Source organism: Miniopterus natalensis, chromosome 13 (genome assembly GCF_054644295.1).
Source record: "Miniopterus natalensis isolate mMinNat1 chromosome 13, mMinNat1.hap1, whole genome shotgun sequence".
Classification (NCBI taxonomy): Eukaryota; Metazoa; Chordata; class Mammalia; order Chiroptera; family Miniopteridae; genus Miniopterus; species Miniopterus natalensis.
In genome coordinates this window covers 25,124,109-25,149,717 of record NC_142093.1, presented here as the reverse complement: position 1 = coordinate 25,149,717, position 25,609 = coordinate 25,124,109, and positions in this window count along the sequence as shown.

Sequence of the window (25,609 nt, the reverse complement as noted above, 5' to 3'; positions counted from 1 at the left end):
CTCTTTAACAAGTCAATCTACCACCCCACCCTCATCTTACACTTCCTAGTACGCTCCTTCCAGTTAGTGTCTTGACTGTCCTACAAATAGTCCAGGATGTGTGTGCAGGGTGATCCCTCTGCCCATATCAGCCTCCCCTGAATGATCTCTGCCCATTTGGTGTCTACCTGTGCCTAGAAACTCAGTTAAAAGTGCACCAGCTTCTCCATGAAGTCTTCTCAACTCTTCCAGCCCATTCCCATCTTCCCATCCCCGAACACCTACAGTCCTGTCCGGAATCCCTATTGAGCTCGGTGTGCTGACATTGTGCTTCCTCAGCCAGATGGAAAGCCACTCATCTGCGGGAATCATAGCTCATAAACTCTGTGCAGAGTGCTATACACATTGTAATGCTGAGTGAATTTAGGCCAAATTGAATTAAGCCAGTTAAAATATTACTACCCTGAAAATGGCACTATCTACTGTCTCCACAGGACTGGTAGGGAAGGAGGTAAGCCCTGAAAGTGCCACAAAGAGCAGCAGTGGCTGTCCTACAGTGCTCCCAAGGGGAAGGCCTCTGCCTGTGCCTGAAGAGGGTTGAAAAGCAAGGCTAAACCAGGAGCCACACCTCAGGGACCTCAGGGAAGGTGATTCTGAGACCATTGTAAGCCTTCTCTAGGGCCACAGAAACTCCAAACGAGTCCTAGACACTTAAAACTATAAGGAGCCAGATAAATGACCTGACTCAACCCCTCATTTTTATAGGTGTGAAAACAGAGGCCTAAGATAGAGAAATCGATCTGCCGAGGGCCCGGGAATTAGTGGTAACAGGGCTCAGCCTTGACTGCAAAAGTGATACAAGGGTTTTTCCCTTCCACACACAAGGTTCCTGAAGGCTGGTCAAAGAACCAGCTGTGTCAGTAGCACCTAGAAAGCTTTTCCAAAAAGACACAGTTTAGGGTCCCTACCTACAGAAATTCAGAAACACTAGATCTGAGTGAGACTGGGAATCAGTATTTTTCTAAAGTTCCCCAAGTGACTCTGACACATGGCTAGGTCCAAGGGCCACTGCGCTCACTTGTCCTTGCTGGGCTGTCATGAGATTGATGGCCCAAGGAGTCCTACACTATAAGGAGCCCCTGCTATATGAGGGGTGTACCAGAAGATAAGTGTTGAAACAAACCCTGCCCATAACTCACTGGCTGAACTCTACGCCCAAGACCACACAGCAACCACAGATGTAGACAGGAGAAGGTAGAGTTGGGGGAGAGTGGGATGGGTTTGGAGGTTACAGGAGGGACAGCACCTCTGCCCAGGCCCAGGCTATTTCCTGATATTCACCACCCACCTATATATGCCATTTGGTTAAAAGCCAAACACTCCAATCAGGAGAGCAATGAATAAATATTGGGAAGAGGCTTTAGACGCTATTAGGTTTGGGAAATTACAAAGGCTTACATGGTCTGGATAATTCAGAGAAAACTGCAGAGCAAAGAACCCTGTGAGCTTTCCAACATGCCTCCATTTATGAGGACTCTTGTCTTCCAAGGGGCTCTAATCAACTGGGGTCAAGCTGACCACATGCCTCCAACTGCCTGCTCCACAGTGAACCTCAGTTGAAAACAGTGCACGGTTACCTAAGGTAAACCTGAAATGCCTTGACGTCAGTGTGGTGGGCAGAACCAGGACTTGTAATGAAGGAAAATGAGTGTGAACTCCAGCTCTTTTGCTTATTATAAGATTTATCCTGTCTAACCTCAGTTTTCTCAGCTATAAAATGGAAAAGAGAAAAATCCTGCCTCTAAAGTAATATGCTCAGAAAACATCAGTTCTTTTCTGGATTCTATTTCTAGGTAAACAGTGTTTGCAGAGATTCACATGTTTGCACACACAAAGCCTGATCACTAAAAATCATCTGGACCCATGCTACTTAAAGTGTGATCCACGGGCCAGCAGCATCAGTATGAGTTTGTTAGAAATACAGATTCTCAGGTTCTTCTCTAGAAGGCTGATCAGAGCTGGAAGCGGGAGATAGTTGAAGAGATTGAGAGCATGTTTTAATGCTGAATTTAGGGGATCAGAATAAAATGCACAACTTTGGCTTTCCCAGCAACCTTTTTTAGTCTGTGGGGACTTTGAGGGACTAGGTTAAACAGACCACAGATCAGTGTGATCTACTCTATTCCCAACTGCAACCTGAAATTAAAATAAGTGAGCCTGGGCCTGGGGGTAGGGATGGGGGGGGGGGCAGTCCCCTTGCAAGGAAATCAGGTCACCCTCTTCCTTCTGCATAGAATGGATATTGGGTTTTAGTATTAGCTCAGGTAGAAAGATGTACTTGTCCTACAACTGGAAAGAATTGGTGCCTGATTGATGATGTGCCCTTGATGAACTAGTTCTTGAAATAGGAGAAGGAATTCACAAAGATAGAAAGGAGATGAGGGAGGGCACTCCAAAAGCAGGGAAAGGCATGAACAATGGCCATAAAGAGAGACTATATAAAAAGGAAAAGCCAGCAATGAGAAGACCGGTTATATCCAAGCAGAGGATTAGAGATGAGAACTGTAGAAAGGGGACAGATAGAAAAGGGCCTTGAATGCTAGTTAAGGAGTTTAGACTTTATCCTATAGTTCATGGGAGTTCTCAAACGTTTATGTGCTTTTGAATTTTGATTTATTTGTTCATGGTAAAGATGTTGCCTACGTATATGTTGAAAGTTAAGTTTCCAGGAAGCTGGTGTTTATGCACATCTCAAACTAATTTTTTCAAGGATGTTTGAATCGTAAACAACCTTGAAAATCTCCAGATCAGAAGGAGGCACTGTTTCTTGACCAACAGAGTAAAGCTTAAAGATACCTCCCGAGACATTTCAGGGTAGTAAAGATGAAGACTGCTCCTTCCCAAACTGGAGAAGATTGGTTTACTTTCCAGAGAAAATTAAGGTATCTCTCTCAGAAGTGAGGGACGGGCAGAGCTTCCTTATTGTGGGGTTTCTCACTTACATGTGGAATCTAAATAACATCACAAACTGATGAACAAAGTAGACTTAGTGACATAGGAGCCTGGAACAGACTGACGAATCTCAGAGGGGAGGTGGGGGTGGGTGGGGAGAGATTAACCAAAGAACTTATATGCATATATGCATAACCCATGGACACAGACAATAGTCTCCCCCACTATTTCCTCTCCAGTCCCTGGACCACCATGCCCACACTGCAGAAGGCAGAGCCAATTCACACAGTGCTTTTCATCTTCTTCCCAAATTTTCATAATTCACCCAAGACGGCTTTGTCTTAGTGCACCCAATGCAACGCTTGCCCCCTCCGGTCTTTCAGCAAAGGGAGCTGCTGAGAAGCACCAACATCCAGGTCTCCTCTAGGGAAAATGCCAATGTGAGAAAGGGTCTGCCATCCTCCCAGAGACTTATCAACCAGGGAAGATGGTGTCCCGAACTCCATGCAGTCCTCAAGGACAACGCTAGCGTGACTGGAAAGGGCACTTCGTTGGAAGTCAAAAGAATTGCATTCTAAAGATAGCTCTGTTACTAGCTAACTTTGAAACTTAGGCGAACCACTTGACCTCTCTGGGCCTCAGTTCCATCTGCAAAATGAGGATGTCTTACCGAGGACCCCTGCCAGCTTTAAAAAGCTATACCTGTATGAGTAAGAGGAGTGAGGAGTGACCTAGATAAAGAAAATACAAACAAAAAGATCTCCCAAACCCCCAATCATAGAAAATAAAACCTAACACAAAGATCTGCTTTCTAATTTTCTTTGCCCTTTTCCATACCCTTTGTCCATTTGATCCCATACTAAATTAACTAAAAAGAACATTTTTAGGTACATATCCCAGATGAGGAATCAGAAAAATCACACTGCTGGCCAATGATAGGACTGGCACCAAAATTAAGTATGCTAACTCCCAGCCCGGGGCATTTTATCTACCCCTTAGGGGCGGCCCTCAAGTTCTAAAAAAGGGGAGCATTTGAAGCCATATCATTTGTTTTTATTATTTTTTAAAATTGAATTTATTGAGGTGACATTGGTTAATAAAATTAGATAAGTTTCAGATATACCAATTCTATAATGCATCATCTGTATATTGTATTGTGTGTTCACACCCCCAAAAGTCATGTCATTTGGCTTCAGTGTGTCTCAAATGTGAGTCACTACTTAGGGGTTTCAATTCCACCAACCTGGCAGCTATACCCAGGTCTTAGCTCATTCACACAGCAATGAGACATGCTGCTCTTCAGAATGGAAAGGGAGACTTCCTTTGAACCTTTCCGGGTGTTCTCTGGAGAAGTATTCTTTCAAATCCATTTTTAAAAACTAAGAATCTCACAAATCTGAAACATTTTCATCATCTTGGGACTCCTAAAATGAATTTTCCAAAGGATACAAAGTTATTATTACTTAACAGGAGAAAAAAGTGTTGTTAATAATTTACAGGAATAAAAAACACCCATTCAATTGTGGAATAAAGTGAAAGTCTTAAATGACCTGTGTGTAGATTTTGGACAACATTTGGACAAAGTAAAATGAAGGCTCTAAAGTGGCACTGCATTTTCAAGTCTCATTATGAGATGTAGTTACTTAACTACATGTTGTTACTACCTGATTACACAGATCTGCACTAATATTGTAATTGTGTTTAATTACACTAATTAAGCCAATAATCAACCCACAAAAAACCACAAAGAATTTTATATGAAGAAATCCTTAGTAACCTGGACTATACTTAGCAAAAAAATAACCTTTAAAAGCAAAGCTTGAGGTGGTGAGCACACAGTACAATAGACAGATGATATATTATCAAATTGTACACCTAGAACCTGTATAATTTTATTAACCAGTGTCACCCCAATAAATTTAGTAATTTTTTTAAATAACAGATAAATAAATAATAAATAAATAAAAGCTGCGCCTCACACCTGTCCCAGCTACAACCTCCCAACCTGTAACTACTGTCCCAAAGTGTGACTACACAGATCCACTCCCAGTGTAGATTCAATCACGGAGTGAGAGGAACAGTGATTTAAAGCAATAGAGGGAAAGTTCGAGATCTACTCCAACTCTGCCTTCACAATAGGAGAAAAGTAGGCCCAGAGAGGCTATCCAACTTGTCCAGAATCACACAACTAGTGAATGGCAGAAATGGACTTGGAATCCAGTTTTCTAAATTCCTAGTTCAATGCCTTTTCCCTTCACCAGGTCTTCATGCTGGAAGCCAAGGATGCTTCAGGTCTTAGATTCTAGTGCCTCTGAAACCAGGGCATTTGAAGATATTAATCTGAACACATCAGGTTTAAGATCTTGCTTTCTCTGTTTAACTCAGTGTTCTCCATCTGGGACAGGGTTTGACAACCCAAATCCCAAATAGCAGTACCTTAACTAGATATTTTGATCTCCTTCACATGACACCAATCCAGAGGAGATAGATGAGAGCTCCACAAAGGTTATCTAGACCCAGGCACTCCTGGTTTCTGCTCTGCCAGTCTCAGGGTATGAACCTGGTCTCATCTCCCAGAAGAGCTGCAAGGTTTCCATCCATGATGTCGGCACCCCAGGCAACAGGAGGGAGTAAAGGGGGGAGCGAGATGTGGCCGTGCTTATATTAAGGAAGCAGAGCTTTCCCAGAAATCTTCAGCTTTCTTATCATGGGCCAGAACATTGCTACGTGGATACCATGAGCTGCAAGCTAGGCCGGGAATGAGGTTCCTTAGCTGAGCACATGCCATGGAGCACAAACTGAGGTTCTATTAGTAAGAAATAAAGTGTGGCCCGGCCAGGCGTGGCTCAGCGGTTGAGCGTCGACCTAGGATCCAGGCGATCGGGGTTCGATTCCCGGTCAGGGCACATGCCCAGGTTGCGGGCTCGATCAATGACTCTCTCATCATTGATGTTTCTATCTCTCTCTCTCCCTCTTCTTCCCTCTCTCTGAAATCAATAAAGATATATTTAAAAAAAAAAAGAAAGAAAGAAAGAAAGCGTGTATGACTATTGGTAGGAAGCCAGCAATGTCTGCTGCACTCAGTTTAGTGTTTCCGTAGGTATGTTAAACAAAGAGAGGAAACAAAGATAAAGAGAGGCCAGCCTGGTATAATAAAAAGGATGCTATGTTTGGGACCAGGGAAACTGGGCCTCAGTTTCCTCACCTGAAAAAGAAAAGGGCTGGATAAGAGCAGTGATGTCCAAACTTTTGTTAGTGATAGAACTCATCTTTCAAAGGGACTCCTGTATAGACTCCTAACTATGAAACAGATCAAAGAAGAGCTGTTTCTGTCTAGGGACAAAGAGAAACAGTATAGAAAATAATAAAGATGCTGACAGAGTTTCACAAAAAGGTAAGATTTGAGACCTACTTTGAAGACTGGATGAGACTTTACCAAGTAGGCTGATGCAGGCAGAGGGGTGACCCCATATAAAGAACAGATGTGGAGAGGGCATGACTGAAATGGCCACTGCCATGTGGGGAGAAGCAGGAAACAGGCTTGGAGAGGGGGGATATGTAGGTCACAGCAGACACTGAGATAACGGTGGAAGAGTGTGGACTTCATGGCACAGCCGTGGGTGGGCCAGGATAGGTTCTGGAGCAAGGAGGGACAGGAGGACAGCAGGATCTTAGAAGCATTAATTAGATGACTCTGTGGAGTGGCCTGGGTGGGCCAACCATTCAACGCCTTCAGAAGCGATTATGAACAAATAATTACACGTGTTGGGCAACTGACCCAGTTATAAGATGCTAAATTCGGTCACCAAGACAGTGCAGCTGTTAGACAAAGGTGGTGTGGGCATGGAGGGTCTGTGAAAGAGGGAGCAAGTGCTGCACAAAGCAAGAAAAGAGGGGGGAGGCAGACAAGACATTGGTACAGATTACCCAGAATTTTTTATTTTTTATTTTTAATTAAGGACTGTTGCTATTGTTTAGTGCAGTTCTCAGGTTGAAAGATTTCAGGTTCTCTTTGCACAGTTTCCAATTTTTTCTCAGCCCACAGTTTAAAATCACAGGGCCTCCTCACTTAAGCCAGCCTCCTTGGCACATATTTAATGAAGTCTAAAAACCACCCTTGTGATTGCTAAGGAAAATGCGTGCCAACTAGCCCATTCTTCTTTCCCCTTAGCTAAGGTCCAGCCAAAGAGCTAGCCTGAGAAAGGTCTCCCAGGGGCTTTCAGAGACAGACATAGGCATGGCCAGTGGCTCCGAAATGACAGACTGACTCTCGCCATCCACTTCCAGCTGCTTGAGGAGCTATCATTTCTCACGGTTGCCTAATTGCTTGTGAACAGCCGGCCTCACTGTGGACTTTTGACAGACAGACTCAGAGAAAGAACATTCATCTCTTGTAACCGCAGCACCCCCACGTGGCTTTATCTACTTAAAAGCACTTACATACACAGATAGTAAAATGCCTCTGGCAACAGGTAAAATGTTATTAACCACTTCTTTCATCTCTGTCTCCTCACATACTTGATGGTCCTGGAAAGACCCTTCCAGGGCTCTAGGCAACTGGAGGACTTCCTCCTGACACATGCCGCCGGGGGACAGTCCTGCGATATCCAGGGCTGCTTCTAGCACGGACAGATTTGGAAACAAGGTGTTAATTTGTATTGCTTCAGAGCAAGAAGGTGATCAGGCTTAAGGGAAGCTGAGATAGAAGAGCAGGCCCTGAGCCCATGGCTGGAAATAAGAAGCTAGAGGGTTTGTCAGGGGCCACTGGGAATGTTCCCTGCAACACCTTGCCCCCCAAAGCTCCATAACAGGACAGGAGGGGCTCCATCTTCCTGACACAAAAATGGGATTTCAGGGACCAAAGGCTCACGGGGTACCTCTCTGCCTGAGGCTGAACAGTCAAGCTATCTCTCGCTCGCTACAGCCTCTAGTTAACTTCCTCTGGTTTTACGCATATTTGCAATGCCCAATCTGGATTACTCCCTTAGAAAAGTAACCAGGGAGCACCTCCCTCCATGTTAACTCTGAATTCTTCCAGGTATTCAGTTTCTTAGCACGATGCCGGGGGAAATACCCTCTCTGTAGCTTACCCTCTTCTCCTTTCTCCCCTGGGTACATCTCTAATACTGTACAACCTTTAATCCCACAAAGCATATAAAGACAATTAGCAGAAAATAACATTACATGTATTTCCAACACTGGGATTATGCTGCAAAGACATATGGGGATTCCTGGGATCCGTCAGCCTGGCAAAGCCATTCCTCTCACATCTGAGACAGGCAGAGCCTGCTGCCTGTGAGTCAGGGCTTTATTTTAAAAGCGACGTCTGCCAGGGCTAACTCATCTCTCACAAGATGGGCTTTTCTCGGCGGCAGCTAGCACCTTCTGGTAAACCTCTGAGCCATAACCCCACACAGATCTGTTTAGCTGCTTATCTGATTCATAGCTTTCTTCACTGAACAGGTCCTACTTCTACTGAACGGGTGGGAGAAATGTATTCCCCTTCATGATAGTGTTCTTTTCTTCCCTATTGAGAGAGCCCCAGTACCCACTGGGACCGCCAACCTACCCACTTCTCCAGTCTCCAGCTCACTAGATTAAAGGTGTCCAGTCCTAGGTGTTCCAGGCCAACTGCCCAACCCATAGTCTCTGCTCAAGGAAAGACACAGATGAGCACGTTTTGTCTCACAAGTGCCTTCCCCACCTACTCCCTGGCCATGGTTAAGGTGAGCTCCTGAGCCAAAGACAACCAGACAGCAGGCTGGCCAGCAGCCTGTACAACACATTTTCTGTCTCTGAAATTTGAAGGAAGGAACATGGAAATGACTGCTCCATCGTTAGGAGGAGCCCAAACCGAAAAGACGCCTTCATGTAGAGGGAGGGCCAGGCAGCTGAAGCCCTGTGCAAGCCACATAGTTACGAGGGAGAAGAAACTGAGTCAAAAACGGAGGACCCGGTGACAAGAACAACAGAGAGCAGTGACACGGAGGGAGGCAGAGATGTCACATGGAGGGAGAAGCCGCACATGACGGTGAGAAACCTGGTCCCCAGACCCTGGGGTCCTTTCCATCCTGGGTGAGGTCCAGGTATTTGTAACCATCTTCTTCTTCTCTGGGCCTGTGCTCCTGTAGCCAGAAGGGCCTTATTGCACACACACACGCACATGCACGCACACACACTCCTATGCAGGTCCTAGAGTTTGGCCCTCTGATAGCCACGTGTTCACCTATGTAAATACACTGAAATCCGCGCACACACTTCTGATTTGAGATGTGCGTGGAACCGGGTCCTGTTCCAGGAATATAATTGCATCAGCCTTAGTGCCTGGATGAATCCAATCGTAATATATAACCCACTGCAACACCTTCTTGGTCAAGCACACAAAGCACAGAGACATTTTAAAGAATTTGAAATTTTAAGTAAAATTTTAAAAATTAATGAGCTCATGGGCAACTTAAGATGTGTGCTGTTTGTGGAATGCGTGTTATGTCTCACTACACAATTTTTTAAAAAGAGATGCCTACAACTCTTAGAAATATCAAAATAATACCTTACATTTGCCTCACATTCTAAACTTTCCTAGGCAATTTCACATTCAGTATGCTAACAATTTTTTTATCTTTGTTTTTTTTTTTTTACTTTTGAACTGAATTTATTGGGGTGACATTGGATAATAAAACTATATAGGTTTCCGGTGTACAGTTCTAGAATATATCATCTGTATACTGTATTGCGTGTTCACCACCCAAGTCAAGTCTCCTTCCATCTCCATTTATCCCCCTTCACCCTCTCCTACCTCCCCCACCCCTGCCCCGCTGGTATGTCTGTGTGTTTCCTTAATCCCTCACCTTTTCCACCAGCCCACAGCCCCCCTCCCCTCTGACAGCTGTCAGTCTCTTCTCCGTCTGTGAGTCTGTTTCTATTCTGGCTAACAATGCTTGACATTGGTTGAGTCACCAGTGTGAGTCTTGATTTCAGAACAGGAAAATGGCAACTTGCTTGGTATATTGGTGGCAGATTCTGTGTTAGAACATTTGTCTCTACCAATTTCTAATCTGACAGTAGCATGATAATTATTCTACCCTGGATAATCCTAATATTAATGCAATTCAGCAATGCAGAGAGTAACAAATACATTAAATCATCCATTCTTGTGACAGACATTTCCTAGAAATGGGGCAGATATCCTGACATCCAGCTCACTGGTTTATACTTAGTACATGCTGAACGGCAGACTTTTTTAAAAATCTCTCTAAGGGGGGTGTGCGGAACCACCTCTCACCTAGCCAATTCATGGCTTCATGGTTCCTGCTGTAAATATCCCTGGGTACTGGACACCTCAGATGACCACTGACAACTTTGGCAGCTCCACAGCAAGTTCCTACTTTCGCTGTCACCATTGGAACCACTGTTCTCACTTGAGCTATTGTTCTGCAGTGTGCTTTCAATATGACTGATGACCTGTGGTTCAGATAGATGGGGTCATGCGTGCATGGAGTTCCCCAGGGAGATTCCTGGTCATCACATAATTTTGAAAAATAAGAAACAAGTCATTGTCAAGAAAAACAGAAGCTATTCTAGATGCTGCTGGTTTTATTTTTAAAACTTTATTTAAAAAATAGTGTTGGTTTTGAACTGGGTTTCTGAAAGTTGGGCATCAATATAAAGACCATGATGCATTTTCCACTGTGGCTTTGTATAAAAACAAGGCCTAAAATAACAGTACTGCTTGAATTTAGATCAGGTGTATGTTTCCCACAGAAGGCCCCCACCCAGTTTCATTTGACCCTTTTCAAAGACTTTGAGGGTAAGACAGGTACCATCCCAGTTCAGAGATGAGGAAACCAAGGACTAAGAGACTCAATGTGTTGTTCAGTCACTCAGCTGGCTAGTGACCAGTAGGAACAAGATCCTAGGCGTCAGGACTCCCAGTAAGAACGTGGTATTGGCCTTCTCCAACCACATAACAAATTACCTCCAAAACTGAGAGACAGAGACCTTAATAATAACACTAATGCAGGACTAAAGCCTGAGGATAACCTCTAGGATCAGCACCCTCAGCCAGCAGCAGCGACATACGCTTCCACCAGAAGAGCCCAGACCTTCGGGCACCATCCTCAGCAAGTGGACAGAAATCAGATCCTGCCTACCATGTACTTGGAGAGTGTCAGCTGAGCCTCCTGAAACATTTCTTTTGCTCCACTCATGAGAGAAAAATGGTGAAGCTCTGAGGCCCTGTGGAGACATTAGCTCAGTATCTTGGAAACTTGCTATTCACAACCTCGTTAGATAAAAACATTGCAAAGGCTTATAGGGTTTGGGGGGAAAACATTGCAACAATAACGACACAGAGGAACATTAGCATTTCCAGTTGTTCATTCAACCCACAGTCAGGAACAGCAGAAGCCGGCATCAATTTACAGAAATGGGTTTTAATTCCTGAATGGCAATCCTGCTACTTAGAGTCAAGATAAATGAACTCTGTGAGCACGCAGATACGCATAGAGCTGTGAACTATATGCTTGTACATGCAAGCACCTGGCTAATGCTCATGATGTAGTCAGAAAGTCAACAAGTTGAAGTTTAGCTAACAGTTATCAATGGCACATGGACATTCTTCAGAACAAATTGTTCTAATACCACTTCAGATAAAAGTAAATTAAAAATCCAGTTATAGATTTTATTTAATGCTCAAGTGGGGTCCATAGACCTGTTTCGGAATCAACTGGTGTGGCTATTAAAATTTCAAGTTATTAAGCCCCAGCCCAGAAATACTGAATTAGAATCAATGGGGATGAGTCACAGGAAAGTGCAACTTTAACAGGCACCCAGGGGATTCTTATGCATGTAAGAGAGAGCTAGGAAAAGAAAGAGAAAGCAAGAGCCAGGGTGAGAGACAGGGAGATGCAGAGCTGGGGCAAGACTCAGAGAGAGGTCCCGTTGTTACCCCAGCACAGCTTCCCCAGCTGCCTCTAAGGACCTCTGCCCCTGCAGGTTTAAGGTCAGCACTGCAAGGTCTGTGCCTACAAGAGCCAGACTTGCTGATTCTATAGAAGCCCCTTTGTCACTATCAAGTGGGGCCCAGGCATGGTCTGGCTCCCTCCACACCTGGCCTCTAACTTGGGGATATTAATGTTTAGCCCCTGCACACCTACGTGAGCATCAGGCTGCAAACAGCCCAACCTGTACTCCTGGGGGTGGCCTGGCTGTCTATCAAGCCAGCAGTCCAGGTTCCCCTTCAGCCTCAGCTTTGCCACAGGGAAGCTCTGACCATCTGCTCTGACCCCTAGCAGGCTCTCTTCTGCAGGACTCCACTTTCGGATTCCTTGTCATCGGCTTGAGAGGCCATGGAAGAGACATCAGTGGTTGTGTAGGGGTATTGTCATTAGATGGATGCTATGACCATTATCTGGTCAGATCCTACAAAGAAAGATCCCTCCCTGTGTGAAAGGAGTGGGAGCTCACCTCCAGGGTAAGTCCCTCTCGGCTTTAATTATTTGGGGATGTGATGGACTGGCTCTTAAACTAGAAGCCTGAGCCCCCAGGGGAATTGCATACAAAGTGTGAGGTGGTTGTGATGTATCTTGGAGAAAGGTATTAGTTGTCACCTCCAAGTGAAGAGAAACAGGGATCTGATAATGAGGAGCTCACCCTGTGAAGTTGTAAGAATCTACAAGTCACCTTTCTTTCCTTTAAACCTAGAGAGTGATTTCTTGCTTTGGCTAGAAAAGATGCGTTTGACTAAGCCACATTGCTGCACATTTGCAGGAACCTTCTAGATGCCCCGCTAATCCATAGGCTAAGCCATCAAAGCACTCACTGTGTGGGAGAAAAGAGATGCATTCCTACACTGAGGCCATAATGCAGACTCTCCCAGGCTGAGATCCTTTGCTTTCAGCAAATCACCAAGATGCTGTGGACTCCACGGTCACATGAGGCTGCACGACAACTGAGCCCCTCCGTGTGCACTTTGCCATGATCTGCGCTGCTTACGATGTAGGGGAGAGTGCTTCACAGCGTAGCCTCGATAGTTAGGTCATCTTAGGTGTGGCATCTTTGGAAATGAATAGAGAGGGAAGCAGAGGTGTATGCATGGTGCTCGACAAGGGAACTACCCTAGATGTGTCCCTCGTGAGGCCGCCTGCCTCCGCTTCCCTCCAGCCGAAGCTGCCTGACCCAGCCCGTTCCAGGGAAGTGGCGCCGAGGCTGACTGCACGCAGGCAGCCACTGATTACGTTAGAGAGCAAAGGATGGCACGCTCAGATTCTTTTTGGTGGCCTTGATGTATGACGACACAAGACTGCCCGACCAGGGACAGTAGTTATTAGCTGATTCAAATAGATAAACTTTTTCATGAATTGGAATTGGAAATAGAGTATTAATCATTATAGTAGCCCAGGAGTATACTCCGGCAAGTATGTGGGTCCTATTTATGAGAAGACACCAGAGTCCATGAGCAGCTCGGAGCCTCACGGGAGCCTTCCAGTTCTTGAACCATCTCAGCCTCCATAAGGCCCTACAGTGTGACTGCCCTAAATTTTGGAGAGATCCATATTTTCCTTGTTCTCCCATGTATCCTTACATCAAACACTCCGTTTACTAGACGTAAATCAAGGGACTTTGGAAAAAGCTGAACACTATGTCTCCTTATTGGGAGATTCAAAAAATTCAGTAATATACTAAAGGCTCTGATAAGTCCTACAAAACACACACACACCTTTTTACCTTTCACTCAGCATTTCCCAAAGAAATTTATTCATAAACTGGTCCCCTTTCTTTCTCAGAATAACTATTAATGTCTTGGAAAACCAATAAAAATCCCTCCTAAAACAACTGATACGTTCACAGATAACACCAGCCTGTCAGTTGAAAGTAGAGACACAAGCTCTAAAGAAAGCTTCCAGGAGAAGGTGGGAATGAAAAGGACTCTTGGGACTGGCGAGCTCTGGATGAGCCAAGCATGGCAGAAAAATGGAAGAGCGTGAATAGGGAGGGGCACAAATGCAGAAATGAGCACCACGAATGGGCAGGAGCGGTGGGAGAGCGAGGGTCAGCCCAGGCACAAGCCAGGTAAGAGAAGGCGTACCCAAGCCTTGCCATTAGTGCTACCATATGTCCCCATTTAGAGACCAAATAGTAGTCTCTTAATACATCTATGACAGCCCTTGATATGTTTGAATCTATATTCACATCCTTGTTATTGTTTTAAATTCACTGGGGATAATTTTAAACTAATCTTCTAATCTTTTTCCAAGAGCCCTCATCAATAACAACTGAAAGAATGATTAAAATCACCCTCTGTGTAGAACAAGCTAAGTCAAAATTACTGTGGGGAGTAAATTACTCTAACCGAGATGTAATGTCAATGCCATCACTTATAAAAGAATTGTTGCCAAAAGCTATCTCAATTCAAAAGTAGGCTCGGGATGTAGCCCGGTCTTTGCCAAAGTACCTAGGGAGAAAAAAGATACATGAGGGCTGGATTTAGGTCTTGATTAGCCCACTGTGTTGTAGGAAAGATGAAGGAACTGAGGTCCCGGACAGGTGAGGGAAGCCCTAAGTCTCCGCCAAGCCCAGCTCCGTTCTGTAAATCAGTCACTCTTCCAGGTCAGCCCAGCCCCTGTCCCTGAAATGCTCCCCCTTCAAGGGCATTTAGCCCGAGAAGAGGACTAATGCTGAGATGTGAGAATGGCACAGTGAATACAGGTATCCACAGCCTCCATCAGTGGACAAAGATCGTACCTAGGTTAGGAATGGCTTCCCACAGGGGTGCTGCGGGCATTTCCCTAGTTTCTGGGTCCCAGATAGAGCAGCTGGTAGTTAGCAGCCAGCAAGGCAACATCTGTCGGGGAAGGATAGCGGCAGAGCAGTGTAGAGAATAAATATCAGGAGAGACCTTAGAAAACATATATATTTCATTCCCCTAAATTTGAAGAATGAGAAGCTGAGGCCCAGAGATGATCAGCATTTGCCCAAGGTCACACAAGCTTATGAAGGCCAGAGTCAGAGATTTGTTTAGAGCTGAGATCTCTCAGCCACATGCTCAAAATCCCAGTTTGACTGCCAGGTTTTGTTACACTTCCAATTTTGGTCCCAATCCTCTCCCCAGATCCCCATCATAGCCCCACCCCCCACCTCCAGAAAGGCCACATCATTTGCATAGCAATGGAAATTAAAGCTAGATTTTTTTCTTCAACTAGGGCCTGAGGCCTGAGGTCTCATCAGCAAACTATAAAAGGGCTTTTGAGATGTCAGAGTTGATGAATCCATTGTGCCTGAGCAGCCTTCCAATGTGCCTCAGAAATCATACCCAGCAAGTAACCACCTAGAATCCAACCCATTCTCCAGTTCTGGGAGTTTCTGCCCTGGTCAGATAAGACAAGGGCTTTGAACTGCCAGTTTCACTCTACACTTGGCATTTCCCAGGATGGGAGAACCTGCAATGTTTTCAGCTTAGAGCAGAAAGTTAAGGCAGCTGAAACAAGGCTTGACCTTACAGACACTAATAACTGATGCTCAAAAACAACTCTGACCACCTTCACATACTCAGGTTAACACAGGCGTGAAAAGCGCTTTTCTGCATCTTGTTTCTCTCCCCACAAGCTTATAGTAAGCACACATTACAGATGAAGCAGTGAGTACTCATAGAGGTTATTTAAATTACCCAAGTGCAAGGAAATCACAAGTAGAAATGAAACTTGAACGCAGGTCAGAGTGATGGCAACACCTTTTAAGGCCCTGGCTATACACTTTCCTGACTTTAACTGAACCTGCCCCACAGTGCTCGCCACCGATGGCCCGCAGTCCCCGTCAGCTTTCATGCTCACTGATAGGAGCTGCGGGCCCTGATAGAATCTAAGTGGACAAAGTGACCAGATCACAATAACCATCCCCACTGCTGGGAAAACAACCCAAAGACTAATCTTGCTTATGTTATCTGTCAAGGTCCTAGCAGCAAACAATTCTTCTCAGATATTTCAAATGAAGAGAATTTAATGAAAGGACTGCCCTCAGAGAATGGGCAGGGAACCAACAAAGGCCACTGAATGCCCAGAAACCAACAACAGGGGGAAGCTATTCCCCCCCGGAGGCCTGAAGGGGCAAAGGGAGAAGTAGTGTGATTGTAGCCTGGTGAAGGAAGGGCCACCAGCAGGAGCTGTGGTCAGCCAGGGACGCAGCCTTATGCAGACCCTTGGTGCCTAGGAGGGAGGGAGCTGGTAAGAAAGCCCCAACTTCTCTCTCTCCCACACTCCCAGCTCCTGCTGGTGCTCCCCCTGGTCAGACCCAACAGGAAGCCAGCCAGCAAGAGAGCCTGAGTCAGGCAGCCCATAAAGGTCAGCGTCCTGGGGCTCAGAACAGAGCAGGGGAGGGAGTAAATCGGTCTGGACTGGGGGTAGAAGGAGTAGAGAATAATTCAGATGAAGAGAAAAATTTGGTTTTACTGGGTAGTGTGTATGCATCTCAGTTCAGACCAAAGGTACAAAAAATATTTCACCTTTTTATTTTCTATAAACTAATTTTTATTTTTATTTCTTATCCAACCAGGATGACAGAAAACCTCACCTCTGGCATCCTTCGGGCTTTGCCAACCCAAGAGGTCAATGTACTAGGTGCCAAGGTACTGGGCCCTCTGGCCTTGGTCCCCTGTGCACACAGGCTCCCTCGGAAACGTCACTGTCCCAGCTGGCAAGACCTTTCAGATGCAGTGGCTCACCCCATCTTGGGAGGCATACCAGATGGGGCCTGGACCCCTCTGCCAAGAAAGGGAACCCCAACTAGAGCCTCACGCACCTACAGCCATATTCTCTGGGGTCATGCAAGGAAGTTGAACCTGGGTTCCTGCTGCCCAGGGACATGTAGGTCCTCTCAAGGAATCTGGGGAAACTCCTTTCAGTCTGAGGAAAGCCACCCTTCCTCTTGCTTTTTCTAACCACTTTGTTTCTTCCACAGTTCCTCTTCTCTCTTCTGCCTCCTCTGGATCCTCTGGATCCTCTGATAGGCTTCTGTTGGTAACAGCAAAAGCTGGAGAGTCTACAGGCTGCTGTGCCTTCCTTTGCCACCGCCTACATCTTCTTGGACATTGCTCTGCGCTCCAATGGGTGGGAGGCAAAAAAGACATAAACTAAAAGCTCAAAATATGATAAGCTGCACACATATTTCTTTAAACTCCAAGACAACATATGCTCCATTTTTACCAATGGGGTTCAGAGCAGTTCAATTAGCTGCCCAAGGCTACACAGCAGGCAAGGATGCTGCAAATCCTGACCCGTCTGCCTCCAAAGCCGACCCTCCCAACTGGTCCAGAGACGGCAAACGGTTTTACCTCATGGGCCCACTCTGACTGCCTGGCATGGCTCGGCTACCCACAAGCCTAGCGTTGAGAAGGACTCTGATGCCATGACTAGCTCATTGGGAAACGCTGCCATTATTGATTGCCAAGGACCTCTGCAAGTATAGCAGGCCTATGTATTTTGTATGCATTTACTAGGAATTAAGACATTTCTTATATGCAGTTCCGTGAAATGAAAAAAGTGGTTTAAATTTGTAAAAATTCACTTTACACAAAATTAAAGGAGCGTATCTATTCTTGTGCACTGTATCAACAGAGAATCCACCAGGAGGATCTCCCCCAAATGAAGATCAATACTCTTTTAATCTTTATTTTAATTTTATGCTTTTTTTATTCCAAAGGTAGAAGAAGGCAGCCTTTGTGCCCGTCTGATGGACGTTCCACTAGGAGCAAGCCTAGCAATTGACTTGTACAACCCGCTGTCTTTCTTCCTCCCCACTAATCCTTCCCAACAGATCACTTACCCCCAGGAAAGCAAGTCAGCAAAGCATGGATTACTTTATTACATTTCCCCCCTTATATTCCTCTTTTAGCGACTCTTAATGTCCTCCGTTTGAACACTGTAGGCTTGTTATTTTTTGTTTATTTATGTGGACCTGGGGATCTCTGTCAGTTTAATTAAGGAAAAATTACACTGCTGTATATGCTAGTCAACTTAATTTTCAGGATTTGTCTTGTTTTACATTGGAAACTTTGGGGACAATTTGTTCTGTCTTTAATCCATGCTTGAAGGTTTTGTTGTGTTTTTTTTCTTTTTTTCTTTTTTTAAATTTGTTGCTTGTTTGCTTCCAAGTTGATGTGAACAAAAAATGCTTCACATGTTCCCTCATTTCACAACCTGCACCACCATGTTTATATTCCCTTTGCTTTGAAGAAAAAGACAAACAGCTTGTGTTTTTATTAGAGGAAGCAGATTGAGCGTGATATAGATGAGTTCGTAGAGTACTGAGCAAAGAGACAAATAATCTGGTTCAAGTGCTGGCTCCCCGATTTTACGGGTGGCCTTGGACGGCCACGTGTCTTCCCTTTTCTGTAGAGTGTGTGAGACTGAGCTTTACAGAACAGGTGCGACACTCATGCTCACTTTGTAATTCACGGACCCTGTGTGCCTTGCTTGTAAGCAACAGAAAATTACTCCGGCTAATGTACATTTAAAAACTGAAAGGAGCCTGAGATCATTTACGAAAATGCAGAAAGAGCTGAACTGTCAGGCGTAGGGAAGACACAAACCAAAGAAATGCTAGAAATCCCAACCACAAAACCAGCAGACCTTCGCTCAAGGGCATTACCCTGGGGTGACTCTGCCCTGACGGCCTTCCATCCTTTTGAACCTTGGCTCAAGTTTAGAAATTCCAGGAGAGAGGCTACAATTGGCCCAGCTTATTCCTGCAGCCCGGGCATCAGATACTATCTGGAGGCCCAGCCTGGAACAGGGTCCGGGGTACAGCAAGTGTTACCAGAAGGGATGGGAATTGGTCGGGGAGAATAAGAGGCAGGTAAAAATAAACTGCTACCTTGGTCCACTGCTTGGGAGCTGCCCAGGACACAAACACACACACGTACACACACACACTTCTCTAAGTCCTGAACTCCTGGAAAATTCCATGGTGACCATATCTTAACCTGAAAGGGAGGGAGAAAATAAACAAAAAACTTTTTTTGTATTACACAATAGCAAGACGATGCAAGTAGAAGCTCTAATTTCATCTCCCCAGCTGCCCATAAAACTGCAGCTGGTGTCTATGGCTCACCACCACCTCTAACATCCACTTCATGTTCCTCTGACCTTTGACCGGAACCTCTGACAGAACCAGCTGAGGTGCTGTCACAACAGGAGGGGTGATTCTTCTAAGGGATCGGAGCCCTGATGGTCTTTCCCATGGAAGGATACAGCAGTTACACATGACCGCTTGGCATGGCACAAGAAGGGCTTCCTGACATTTCACCCAGCTTCTCTAGGTAGTAGCTACCTGGCTTCTCCTTGATTATCAAGGTGAATCAGCCCAGTCCACTCCATCACCATCTTTTCTTATTTCCAAATGGTGTAAGGAGCCTAATATGGCCTGGCAGCAATCTCACCTTCAGTTCAATGGACACATCCCTGCCCCTGATGAAAAAAATATTGCATCTGCTTACCAAGACCTCTAAAGCAGCAGAAACTAGATCCCCAAGAACAAAGACCAAAACTCAGAAAGCAGGTTACTAGATAAAATCACTAGCTACTTTAACAAATTAATCCAAAACTCTCAATGGCTTAACCCAATAAAACTTATCATTGGGGGTGGAAGGGTAAGGTAAGAACATCAGCTCCATAGTCATTCCGGGTTCCAGGATGACGAATGGAGGCCTTGCCATCTTTGATACATTGCTTCCAAGGTAGCCCTGGGTACCCACGTCTTGTTAGCAAATGAGGGAAGCCGCTGAGGCTTGTGCAGGGAGGGTTTCATAGGCCAGGTTTAGAGGAAGCATTCCTACTTCCACCCATAATCCACCAGCCAGAGCTGGGGCACATGGCCACACCTAACCACAAGAGAAACTGGGAAGTGTAGACTAGCTGAGCAAAGGAAAAGGAGTTTGGGCTGCAGCTAGCCCGTCTTTGCCACAAGGCAGGAGAACACCTTGTCTTCTATCTGGAGCAGGGAGTGGTGATTTAGGAAGTCCACTGGACTCAGAATCGGGACGCCTGAGTTCAGCCCCCTCTCACTACCTGTCAAGTCTTAGGCAAGCCAGGTCACCTCTCTGAGCCCTGGTTTCCTCATCTGTGAAATGGAGGCCTGGACTAGAGGATCCCTAGGCCTCAGTTCTCTCATACCGTGGGTCTGTGACCCTAGGGGAACACAGCTACAAACAGGGCCGAGCCGTAGCTCCAAGGGCAGCCATGCCATGGGTAAGGCGGGGGAAGCTATCCTGGTCACGCACAGAGAGAAACTGCCCGCAGTAGTATCTTTTTTTCAAATCTGAAAGCCAGGGATCTTCTGGGAAGGTGACACATCTAGAAGTTAGGATGAGACTGGAAAGCCTAAAAGACGTCTAGAATCCCACCCTTTCTCACCATCTTTATTTCTACCAACTTCATCTAAACCACCTTCCCTCTCACCTGGATTGTTGCACTGGCTCCCTAACGGGTCTTCCTCTCTGCAGCCTCTCTAAAACTTTCAAGCTGTCAGGTTGCTATTGCATTACTCCAAATGATACTTATTTCAATTCAATTCGAAAAGCAATTATAGAGCACAGCATTCTTATTTCTCACATCACTCGGGCTTGGCCTACTCACTTACTCCCCCCTCATCTTGATCTCTGCCTGCCCCGCTCCTTCAGCTCGCCACCCAAACCATTCTCTCCGCTTCATGAAAGAATTCCTGGCAAAGCTTAACCTCCCTTGCTCTCAAATCCTACCCTTACAGTTGTCATGCATTTGTGTGCTCCTCTGTGTGAGCCAAGTTATTTGTGTACACCTCACCTTCTCTACTAAATGGTAAGTTCCCTGAAGGAAGAGATCGTAGATTATACTATTTGCATTTGCACCATGCTAGGTGCTTAATTAATTATTGAGTGAATGAATGGCTAATGACTGTGGAGAATTGTTAAAAAGCAGGAATGAGGCAGTCCTGTTGGAAACAGCAGTGAGCTGGGTTTCCACTTGGCAAGTGTGTTGTTTTCTGATTGTTTTTCTGAGAGTCTAATGTGGTTGCACTGAACAGTCTGTAGGAAGAGCTGTAGGTGTGAATCTTCAGCCAAGATAATGATTGCACTGGGGTCTGATTCAATTCAGCCCGGCCCAGGGGCAGTATTAGGAAGCGAGTTAAATGAGAGATCATATTCTGTCAAATCCTGAGAAAATGGCTGGGCGTCTGCCAAATGAGAAAGTACAGCTGGTCAGTAATTTTTCTCTCCTTCCCTCTTTTAAATGTGAAGCCCTGTGCTCTGGAACAAAGCAGAGCAGGGAGATGAGAAGTTATTTGAAGAATTCAATCAATGTGGGTAATTGTTCTGCTAAATTCAGACAAAATCAGCCATTTCCCCCTCATAAAATTATGAGCTAGTTATATGAATCCATGTCTCAGCTTCCGTCTCCCTTTAGCCTGAATCAGTGGTTGTCAGTCAGGCTGTAGCCAGTTGGTTTATACGGGCAGAGCCTAGAGGTTACATTGTATCAGCCACGAGCCAGGTGCTCCTGGGGCCCTTAGCTACACTTCCTTCACAGGTCCAGATGGAGCCTCCAGCCACAGGTACACAGCATGGCACCCGGCGGCGCAAACGATCTAGGAAGGTGAAAGACCAGCACAAACCATCCTCGGTACGAAGGGAGCAGCTAAGGTCCAGATGCACATCCTGCGAGCATCAGTAATGCTGTTTTAACAGCACCAGGCACAGTGACGGCCCACAGCAGGGCTGTCCTAAGTGTTCACGACAATTACTCTCAGGGAAATAGCAACTGTCAGTTACTGAGCTTCTCCGCTGGGCCATGCACAGGGCCACGCACAGGTATTTCATGCACATTGTTTCCTGCCTACACAGCAACCCTGGGGAGTAGAAATTAACCCATTTTCCTGATGGGGAAACAGAGGCTCCCAGTGGTCCAGAGCATGGCCCAAGGTCACTCGGCCAGTGTGGGGTGGAGCCAAGATTCCAGCTGATGTCCAAGTCCAGAGCCACAGGTTTCCCACCGGAACAGGCTGCCCACTCCCTGCCGACTCCACCCACGCTATTCCTGGGCCACAGGGATAAAGGGCGTGTTGCAGACTCTGCAATACTCTTCTGTATACTTTAGCTCATTTATTCCTTAGAGAAGCCTGGTGAGGCAGATAAAGCAGATAACCCCCCGCTTTAGAGATCAGGTGAGTTAGGACTGTGTGAAGAGTGAGCACTCAGTTCTAGCTCTTTCTCTAGATCCTGAGCCTGCCCACTGTTAGGTGACATGGAAACTGAGGCATAAGAGTGAAAATTATTTTTATTTCAAGGGGAATATATCCCACTTCCCTTCCTGTGACTGTGGGGTTGCCCTAACCACATTACTGCGCGATGTAAGGCCCTCTGAACCGGACCCCTTGCCTCGCCGGTCTCGTCCGCTCCCTGCCTGCCTCGCCACTTTCTCGCTGCGATCTCAAGCCAAAGCAACTGTTCTTTCTCTGAAGACGTCACACAGCAGCCCTTACTCATGTTAGTCCCTCTGCTTGGAGAACTCACACTTCCAGACTCAGCTCCTCCCCAGCTTCCCCAGAGAGAGCTGGCCGCTCCCAGTCAGCCCGGGCGAGGCGCCAGTTTCATCGCCACCAAGGGAGATGGCCACAGGTCGTGCACCGAGTGGGTGTCCACCTTTACTCATGAGGCTGCCCTTCTGGTCATGACTGTCTCATCGGCTCCCTGGCAGGGAAAGCTGAAGTCCTCATGAAGGACCACAAAGCCCTGCACACCCGGGCCACATACTGCGTGGCTGAGCCTAAGGCCCTCCTCTCTTCCCTCTCATTACTCACACTGCCTTCCTGCTCTCGCCTCAGGGCCTTTGTTACTGCTCTTCCCTTTGTTTAGAGCATCTTCCTCCCAAGCAACCGCTGGTGGGTAAGGCCTTTTCTAAGCCCCCCATCAAATCGCTACTACTACTCCTACTTTAGTACCCCCAACATCTGAAAGTACATATTTTACATATTTTTCTGGTTTTTGAATGAATAAATCTTTCTAGCCCTAACTCTTCCCACCCACATCCCAGTCCCTAACACAACGCCTGGCTGTGGAGTTATCTGGTCTCCTCTGCTGCCTAGAAAACCCTAAAGGCTTAGCCAAGCCCATTTTGTTTCCACAGCCACAACAAAGCCAGAGAATCAAAGGCAAATCATAATCCTGGGAGAGCTGTGGGTTAGGGCAGGCCAGCTGTGTCTAGGCCGTCTCTCAAAGCAAGGGGGTCCTGGAACAGCCCCTGTCAGGAGCAAGAGTGCAGGAGCAAGGGAGCAGAGAGCCAGGGAAGCGGGAAGAAAGCCAGGGCCAGGGCCAGCAGATCCAAACAAGCCAGGGAGAGGGCAGGGTGAGAAAATCACAGAAACGGTGGGCTTTGACGTGTGCCGGTGATGAATTCTGTGGGCAGCCCAGAGTTGAAAAGGCTAATAAATAAATGTTTGCTGAATAAATGTGTAATCCATGGGAACGGTCTCGAGCTTCAGATGGCCGGTGCCTTTCTGGCTCCTCCACTGAACAGTCTTCCTGTGTGGGAGTGGGAGTCACATCCCGGGGAGCAGGTGCCCTGCCAGCACCAGCCTCTAGTGAGCATGAGCCAGTGCAGGGCACTGCAAGCGCTCAAAGCAAACTATTCATCTTTTGTCCTGGGAACTGAGGCCCACATCCCCAACAGATTCCTTTGATGGAACTGTTCTATTTGATAAGCCAAGCACAGCCTCTGAGTTCATGGTCTGCGGTGCTGGCTCCAGCGTGAGGCCAGGGATCCTTTGTGGTTCCACTGAGCAAGTACAAAGCAGAGCCTAAGACAAACTGCTGTTCCACCTGGAGAGGGCAAGCACGCATGCTGGGTGGCGCTGGGGGCGTCAGCCAAGCACAGGGAGACATTTCCAGCTGGCACCATCTGCGTTAGAGGGTTACACTCTCTGGAAGTCGGGAAGCACACGCGGGGGCAGCAGCCTGCTCTCTGCCCCTGGATGTGGTGCTGGGAAAACGGGGAAGGAGGGGAGGGAGCAGGGCCGAGGAGTGGCCATTTGCTCCTCTCAAGCCTTTCCATGCCATCCCTTCCATTCCACCACGAATGACTATTTTCTTAGAGTGGAGCCAGAGCTGGACTAGAGTGCTAGGGCTTTAAAAATGCTGCCTTTTTTTTTTTTTAAGATAATTTGTATTTGATGAGCACTATTTGAACTCAAATATTGAAACAATACAGTTATAGACATTTATATCACATTGACATAGACATGGACAAGCATAGACATAGATACAGATAGTTATAAATGTAGATACATAGTATAAAATGGAACAGTGTCCCTTACCCTCGCCCCCACCTCCAAACACATTCCTCTTTCCACACATAGCCACTGGTGACGACTAAGGGTTGCCTTCAAGTTCTTTCTGTATGCAGTTACAATCATATACACATTTGTTTTCTGCTTTAATGGGATCATTATACATCTTTTGCCTCCCTGCACCCACCTTTCCCCCTGGTAAACACCAGGCTATTGTCTGTGCCCATGAGCTGTTTTTTGGGTGTGATTTTTTTTTTTTGCTTAATCCCTTCACCTTTTTCACCCAGTCTCCCAACCTCCCCTTCCCTCTGACAGCTGTCAGTCTTTTCTCTGCATCTATGAGTCGGTTTCTATTTTGTTTGTTAGTTCATTCTGTTCATTAGATTCCACTTATAAGTGAAATCATATGGTCCTTGTCTTTCTCTGACTGGCTTATTCCACCTAGCATAATGCTCTCCGGGTCCATCCCTGCTGTCCCAAAAGGTAAGATTCCCGTGTGGCCAAGTGGTATTCCACTGTGTAAATGTGCCACAGCTTTTTTTATCTACTCATCTACTGATGAACATGGGCTGCTTCCCAATCTTGGCTATTGTAAATATCACCTCAATGAACACAGGGATGCATATATTCTTTTGAAGTAAGTGTTTCAGGTTTCTTTGAATATATTCCCAGAAGTGGAATTGCTGGGTCATGAGGCAGCTCCATTTTTAATTTTTTGAGGAAACTCCATACTGCTTTCCACAGTGGCTGCACCAATCTGCATTCCCACCAGCACTCCCTTTAAAAAATCAATGGAGAAAATATCCTTGGGTGAAGATTAACAACAACAACAAAAAAACCATCTTTGACTGTTCAATTAAGTTTGCGAGTTCTGTATTATTGATCCTTTGGGGAGCGTTTTCTTGGGGGGGGGGTTATTTTGTTTTGTTTTTTGTCTCACATGGAATCTGGTTAAGCTATTTTATTTTATTCTTTTTTTTTTTAATATATTTTCATTGACTTCAGAGAGAAGAAAGGAGAGGGAGGGAGAGATAGAAACATCAATGATGAGAGAGTCATTGATCGAGCCCACAACCCGGGCACGTGCCCTGATCGGGGATCAAACCCCGATCGCCTGGATCCTAGGTCGACGCTCAGCCGCTGAGCCACACCTGGCTGGTGCTAAGCTATTTTAAAAATTCAACTTCCTTGACTATGTCAGTAAGATTCTAAGATCACGCTTTTCGCACAGGTTTTAGCATAATGTGCTGCACATCGCGTGCTGCTCTCTAAGTTTCACTTGGTCAGCCTGAACCTTTGTCCTGTCATTACATGATAGTGACCTGGCTTGTTAGCATTATTATAAAAGCTTATATTCCTAATTACTATA